The sequence below is a fragment of the Myotis davidii genome, unplaced genomic scaffold, assembly GCF_000327345.1.
Source record: "Myotis davidii unplaced genomic scaffold, ASM32734v1 scaffold555, whole genome shotgun sequence".
In the NCBI taxonomy this organism is placed as follows: Eukaryota; Metazoa; Chordata; class Mammalia; order Chiroptera; family Vespertilionidae; genus Myotis; species Myotis davidii.
In genome coordinates this window covers 174,742-182,207 of record NW_006286315.1, presented here as the reverse complement: position 1 = coordinate 182,207, position 7,466 = coordinate 174,742, and the positions used below count along the sequence as shown (strand labels likewise).

Below are 7,466 nucleotides of genomic sequence, written 5' to 3'. Positions count from 1 at the left end.
AAGGTTAGGGCGTTTCTTATCTCCATTCCAGGGAGTAAAGATTATGTACTTAAGCATGATTGTTCATAGTTAAAGTGATTAATTACCCGCCTGGCAGTTAAGAGGTTTTATTCCCGCCCTAACTTCAGGGGGAAATCCCTACCTGGGGAAACAACCTTTCTCGGAGAGGTGACCTTGGACGGGCTCCCGGCAAGCTCCCCCCTACCCTGTCTTGCATGGGGGAACTGAAGAAGAACTAATTTTTCCTCCCCCGTATCAGTCCCCTAGAGTGCCGGAGGGACCCAGCCACCCCCCATCTGGGGAAGCAGATGCTGCTCCGAGTGCGGAGGGCGGAGGAGTTCCAGTGGGAAGCCCGCCCTATACCAGACAAAGGGCTCAGAGAGAGCAGTTTGCCTCTGTTGCCGACTCAACTATTACGACTCTACCCCTGCGAGCCACCAGTCCCCCAGATGAGGGGGGCAATCAGCCCCATCACTACTGGCCTTTCGCCACTAGCGACCTCTATAATTGGAAAGCTCAGAATCCTAAGTTTTCTGAGAAGCCGGCAGGGCTCATTGATTTACTAGATTCTGTTCTTTTCACCCACCAGCCTACCTGGGATGACTGCCAGCAGCTTTTGCAGGTCCTATTCACCACCAAGGAGAGGGAGAGGATCCTCAATGAGGCCCGAAAGCTAGTCCCAGGCATGGACGGGAATCATACCACCAACCAGGCTCAGATAGATACCTCTTTTCCTCTAACTAGGCTTGAATGGGATTTTAACACGGCAGAAGGTAAGGAGAGGCTCTGGGTCCACCGCCAGACTCTAATGGGGGGGTCTTTGGATGGCTGTTAGGAAGCCGACTAATTTGGCTAAGGTAGGAAATGTACAGCAGAAGAAGGATGAATCTCCAGCGGCCTTCCCAGTGCGGGTCATGGAGGCATTTCATACCTATACCCCCATGGACCCAGAGGCTCCTGAGAACAAGGCGGCTGTTATCATGGACTTTGTAAACCAATCTGTTGCAGACATTAGGAGAAAACTGCAGAAGATAGATAGACTAGGGGAGAAAAGTCTGCAGGACTTGCTGGTAGTAGCCTAAAAGGTGTACAACAACCGGGAGCCCCCAGAAGATAAATAGGCTCGCACTGTGGCAGCTGCCAGCAGTAAGCAAACCCAATACCTGGCCAGGATTCTGCTGGCTACCACCACGGACTCTCCCGAGGAACGGGACCGCTGCCTCCGACAGCTTGCGAGTGACTGGAAAAGAGGTAAGGAGACTGCCAGGGAAGGGAGGCGGAGGCTGCATGCAGAAGGATCAGTGTGCTTACTGCAAGGAAATAGGGCATTGGGCCCGAGAATGTCCAAAGAAGGCCGGTGGGAAGGGAAGCAAGACTGATTGAGTGAAAGTCTTAGAGCTGGATGAACTGAGTGATTAGGGGAGTCGGGGTTTGGACCCCCTCCCCGAGCCCAGGGTAACTCTGAGAGTAGAGGGGACCCCTGTTAGCTTCCTTGTTGACACCGGAGCGCAACATTCGGTCCTCCGTACACCTCAGGGGAAGCTAGCAAACAAGAAGTCCTGGGTACAATGGGCAACTGATATGAGCCAGTGTTCATGGACTGCCCAAAGAATGGTAGATCTAGGGATGGGCTGGGTATCCCACTCCTTCATGGTGATACTGGAATGCCCCTACCTACTGTTAGGACGGGACTTACTGATCAAGATTGGAGGTCAGATAACTTTCAGACAAGGGGGGGCCTCAGGTCACTGATGGCAAAGGCCACCCCATCCAGGTCCTGACTCTGAGACTGGAGGATGAGTACTGCCTCCACCAGAAGGCGTCCCCAGTAGAGAACAACATGGACAGATAGCTACAAGGATTCCCCACGGCTTGGGCAGAGACCGGGGTGGGGTAGGACTAGCCGCTCACAGGACCCCAATCCTAGTAGAGCTAAAACCAGGAGAAGGCCCAGTAAGGATCAAGCAGTACCCTATGTCTCAGGAGGCCCGGAAGGGAATCCAGCCTCACATCTGGAAACTGCAAAGCCTAGGGGTACTAGTTCCCTGTCAATCTGCCTGGAACACCCCCCTCCTGCTGGTCAGGAAGCCTCACACGAATGATTACCGACAAGTACAGGACTTCCGGGAAGTAAATAAAAGTGTCATGGACATACACCCAACAGTTCCCAACCCATATACTCTCTTGAGCTCCTTGGCACCCTCTAGAGTCTGGTATACCGTGTTAGATTTAAAGGATGCCTTCTTCAGTCTGCTGCTGGTGCCCCGAAGCCAACCGTTATTTGCCTTCGAATGGCACGACCCCGAGGAGGGCTACAGTGGACAATTAACCTGGACATGGTTGCCTCAGGGGTTCAAAAATTCGCCCACCATCTTTGACGAGGTGCTACACGAGGACCTGGGGGAGTATAGGAGGGAGCACCCCAGCCTCACCCTCCTCCAGTACGTAGATGACATCCTGATTGCTGCCGACACGGCCGAGGACTGTGAGCAGGGGACCCAGGATCTGCTGGCTACCTTGGGGGCCTTAGGGTACCGGTCATCTGCGAAGAAGGCTCAGATATGCAGAGAGAGGCTAAGTTACCTGGGGTACATCCTAGAGGGTGGACAGTGGCAGCTATCAGATGCCAGAAAAGAAACTGTCCTGAAGATCCCGACTCCCACCTCCCGAAGGGAAGTAAGGGAATTCCTAGGATCAGCCGGCTACTGCCGCCTCTCGCCAGGCCCCTATATGAAGCTACCAAATAATTTAATGTTTGAATGGACTGAGAAAGAAGAGGCTGCCTTTAATCAGTTAAAGAAAGCCCTCCTAGATGCTCTGGCCCTAGGACTGTCAGACGTTACAAAGCCCTTTCACCTCTTTGTAGATGAACACAAAGGAATAGCGAAAGGGGTTTTGACTCAAGCCTTGGGCCCCTGGAGCCGCCCAGTAGCTTACTTGTCTAAGAAGCTAGATCCAGTACCTGCTGGCTGGCCGCCGTGCCTAAGAATTATTGCGGCAACAGCACTCTTAGTCAAGGACACCGACAAACTGACCCTGGGGCAGGAAATCTGGATCACAACCCTGCATGCCATTGAGGGATTCCTGAAACAGCCTCCTGATCAATGGATGAGCAACGCACGTATGACCCATTATCAGAGCCTTCTGCTCAACCCCCCTAGAGTGCGGTTCCACCCCAGTGAGGCCCTTAACCCCGCTACCTTGCTGCCTGACCCTGACCAAATGCCCCACTACATGACTGTGTGGGAATTCTAGAGCAAGTACATGGATTCCGGAAGGACTTGACCGACCGGCCTCTCCCAGATGCCGAGGCCACTTGGTTCACGGATGGGAGCAGCTTTATACGGGACAGGCACAGGTACGCGGGTGCTGTGGTGGTCACTGAAACGAACACTGTATGGGCAGAAGCTCTACCCTCCGGAATGTCAGCTGAGTGAGCAGAGCTCATCGCCCTCACTAAGGCGCTGACTCTGGGAGCTGGAAAACGGCTCAACATCTACACAGATAGCCGTTATGTGTTTGCCACAGCTCATGTTTATGGGGCAATCTATCGGAAGCGGGGATTACTGACAGCAGAGGGACGGACTATAAAGAATAAGCAGGAGATACTCATCCTGCTTACAGCCTTATCGCTTCCTGCCAAGTTAGCCATTATCCACTGCCAAGAGCACCAGAAGACTGATGACCCAGTAGCAAGAGGTAACCAAAAGGCTGACCAGGCAGCCAAGGCAGTGGCCCTTACTTCGGTCCCCACCATGGCCCTACAAGTACCGGACCCGGGGAACCCAGTTTTACCAGACCAGCCCAGATACTCCCAGGAGGAGTTGCAGCAGATCAGGAAACTCCCCCTGGCCCAGGAGATAAAGGGATGGTGGTATACACCAGACAAGGAGCTCATACTGCCAGACCGGCTCAGAGTCCCAGTGTTAGAACACATGCACCGGTCCACCCACCTGGGGGCCCTGAAATTAAAGGACTTAATCCAGCATGCCGGAATCAAAATTCACCAGCAAAACTCCAAAATAGATCAAGTTGTATCTGCCTGTAAGACCTGCCAACTCACGAACGCGAGGGCTGGGTCGAGTAAAAAAGGGACCAGGCTCAGAGGAACCAAGCCGGGAGCTCAATGGGAGATCGACTTCACCGAAGTCAAGCCAGGGAAGTATGGTTATAAATATCTCTTAGTATTTATAGACATAGAGGCATACCCAACCAGGTGTGAAACAGCTCAGTTGGTAGCTAAGAAACTGAGTAGAAGACATCCTACTCAGTTATGGATTTCCTGCTATGATAGGATCAGATAACGGGCCAGCTTTTATTTCACAGGTAACACAGGCAGTACCCAAGGCTATAGGGGCAGATTGGAAATTGCATTATACCTATAGGCCCCAAAGTTCAGGGCAGGTAGAAAGGATGAATAGAACTCTAAAAGAGACCCTTACCAAATTAACCATGGAGACTGGCGGGACTGGGTGGCTCTCCTTCCGTATGCCCTCTACCGGGTACGGAACTCTCCTTATACCCTGGGCTTTACCCCCTATGAGATCATGTTTGGCAGGCCACCCCCTATCATTCCTAACCTTAAGGCTGAGCTTCTCGCTGAGTTTGAAAATCAAGAAATATCTTTTCTCTTAAGAGGGCTCCAGAGGGCACACGAGGACATTTGGCCGTGCCTCCGTGCCATCTATGAAGCTGACCCGACCCCAACACCTCATCAGTACAGACCGGGAGACTGGGTTTTTGTCAAAAGGCACTGCCGGGAGACCCTTGAGCCGCGTTGGGAGGGTCCCCACGTCGTGGTGCTGACTACATCCACCGCTCTTAAGGTAGACGCCATCGCAACCTGGGTCCATCACAGCCACGTCCGCCCAGCTGATCCCTCTGCAGTCCGGGAAGACCTCATCACACGATGGAGCCTCGATTACAATCAGCACAACCTGCTCAAGCTCAAGCTACGGCGTACTCGACCTGCCTGATACTGGTAACCTTGCTCGCGGCCACTCATGCCACCAGGAGTCCCCACGTCCCCCGTTACCTTACTTGGCAAATCATAGACACCAGTTCGGGGACTGTACTTAATCAGACCTCCCAGTTGAGCCCTAAAGACACTTGGTACCCGGACCTCTATGTAGACCTGCTTTCCCTCATTCACGTCCAATACGACCCCGGATTCGCACTCTCGGACTCCACGAGGCCGCACCCAGGACCAACCAATGGGGAGGAGCGGAGGACTATTTCTGTGCCTCCTGGTTGTGTGTCTCAATGGGACATATATGGTGGACTCCCCCGAAAACGGGTGATCTAATTACCATCAGGCGGCCAAATAGCCCGCCATGCGACCGAGAAGGTAATCCTTGTAACCCCGTGAGAATATCTTTCACGGAGCAAGGACAGGGTGGGACACCGGTAAGACCTGGGGAATATGTTTCTATGGTAAGACTAGGGTCGGGTATATGGACCACGGGAGACTGTTCACTCTTCGGGTACGGGTGGCACCTCTCTCCCAACAGGCTCCAGCAGGAGTAGGGCCTAACCAAGTACTGGCCCCCCAACCCGCCTCTACCCGGGCGTCCCCGCCCAAGAGCACCCGGGCCCTGGCCTCACAGCCCTCTGCATCCCTTGGCCCTACTGGGGCATCCTCCACATCCCCAACCCCAGTCCGCACCTCAACGTCTGACACAGACCCCTATGGACCATAGTTATGGGAGCATATCATGTGCTGAACGCTTCCCGACCTGACCTGACCGTGTCCTGTTGGCTCTGTTTAGATGTCCGGCCACCATATTACGAAGGCATTGCTATTAGAGGCAATTATACAACGGCCTCTAATTCCAGCTCCTGCAGGTAGCAGCAGGCCACTGCAGGACTAACCCTCCAGGCAGTAATAGGGCAAGGTACTTGCATAGGCCGAGTGTCCCCTGAACAATCACATCTTTGTAATAACACTAACAGTCCCTAATGGGACAGCTTACCTGCTCCCTGCCGAAAATGCATGGTGGGCCTGTTCTAGTGGCCTCGCTCCCTGCGTTCACTCCCAAATCCTCCACTCCTCAAAAGAAGGCTTTTGCATACTCATCCAGCTAATTCCTAAGCTAGTGTACCATTCGGGGGAGGAAGTCCTCAGCAGGATAGGCTCTGCTAGCTCCCGAAGCAGGAGAGAACCTGTCACATCCCTGACCCTGGCTGCGCTCCTGGGGCTGGGACTAGCGGGAGCAGGAACCAGGATATCCTCGCTTGTTATACAGGACAAGAACTATGAAACCCTAAGAGCAGCCATAGACCTAGATATAGAAAGAATCGAGAAGTCCATTACCCATCTGTAAGAATCTCTTACTTATCTGAAGTAATACTCCAGAACAGAAGAGGATTAGACTTACTGTTCATGCAGCAAGGAGGCTTATGTGCTGCCCTAGGGGAGGAGTGTTGTTTTTATGTTGATCATTTGGGAGTTATAAAGGAGTCCAAGGCCCTCATAAGAGAGGGATTGCAGAAACGGAAGCTAGAGAGGGAGCAATCCCAGTCTTGGTATGAATCATTATTTAATTGGTCCCTGTGGTTAACCACTCTTATTTCTGCCCTCGCTGGACCCTTTATAATTTTACTCATGCTATTGACCTTCAGCCCTTGCATTATCAACCATCTAGTCCAATTTGTCAAAGAGCACATAGGGGCGGTTGAGTTGATGGTTTTGTGCACTCAGTACCGGCTCTAGTAGCAGAAGGCGAGGTAGAAATGCAGTCCATCCCATGATTGGGCCTATAAATTTCAAGACAAGGGGAGAATGAAAGGGCAAAGCAGGACTAACTCCATTTTGTGTCGTATCCTCCATCTTGTGTAACTATGTCCCCAACATGACCTTTTTCCAAGAAAAGCCACAGAATGCACCAATTGCTTAACCCTGCTTCCCCCACCCCCTTAAATCAGCCAATAGGAATGCAAGAGGAACTAACCTAAGGCCAGAAATATGCTAGCCACATCCTGTCTTTGTGTAACTGGACCCTGGCCGCATCCTGCCTTTGTGTCAATAGACCCTAGCCCCCACCCAGCCAATCAGAATCGGCCAACTCAGTGGTCCGAGTATCACCCCACCTCCTGACCCCAAGCCCTATAAACTCTTTGTTCTCCTGAAGCTCGGGGCTCTCTTGAATCCTGCCGCTGCATCGGTAGAGGTGGAGAGACCGAGCTCGAGCTTGAATAAAGGCTCTTTGCTTTTGCATCGGACTCGGCTCCCTGGTGGTCTTTGGGGATCTTGAAATCTGGGCATAACAAGGCCTAGTGGTAGGAATTTCCCTCAGGACTGCTTTCAGGATGTTTTTTAATTCTTTGATCTCTTTGGTAACCCATTTGTTAATTGCATGCTATTTAGCCTCCATGTGTTTGAATGTTTTTGAGTGTTTTTATTGTAGTTGATTTCTAGGTTCTTTGTGATCTGAGAATATGCTTGATATGTCTTCTTGAACTTGTAG

General features: G+C 52.1%; 1 long non-coding RNA gene across 1 annotated transcript in view; it reads left to right on the top strand.

The window, feature by feature from the left end:
• LOC107182142 overlaps positions 1-7,221 on the top strand; it is a 14,189-nt gene extending 6,968 nt beyond the window's left edge. Inside the window, exon 2 of the long non-coding RNA XR_001512869.1 lies at positions 4,637-7,221. This is a non-coding gene — a long non-coding RNA (uncharacterized LOC107182142). The remainder of the gene's footprint in view (positions 1-4,636) is intronic.
• Positions 7,222-7,466: the final 245 nt, after the last annotated feature.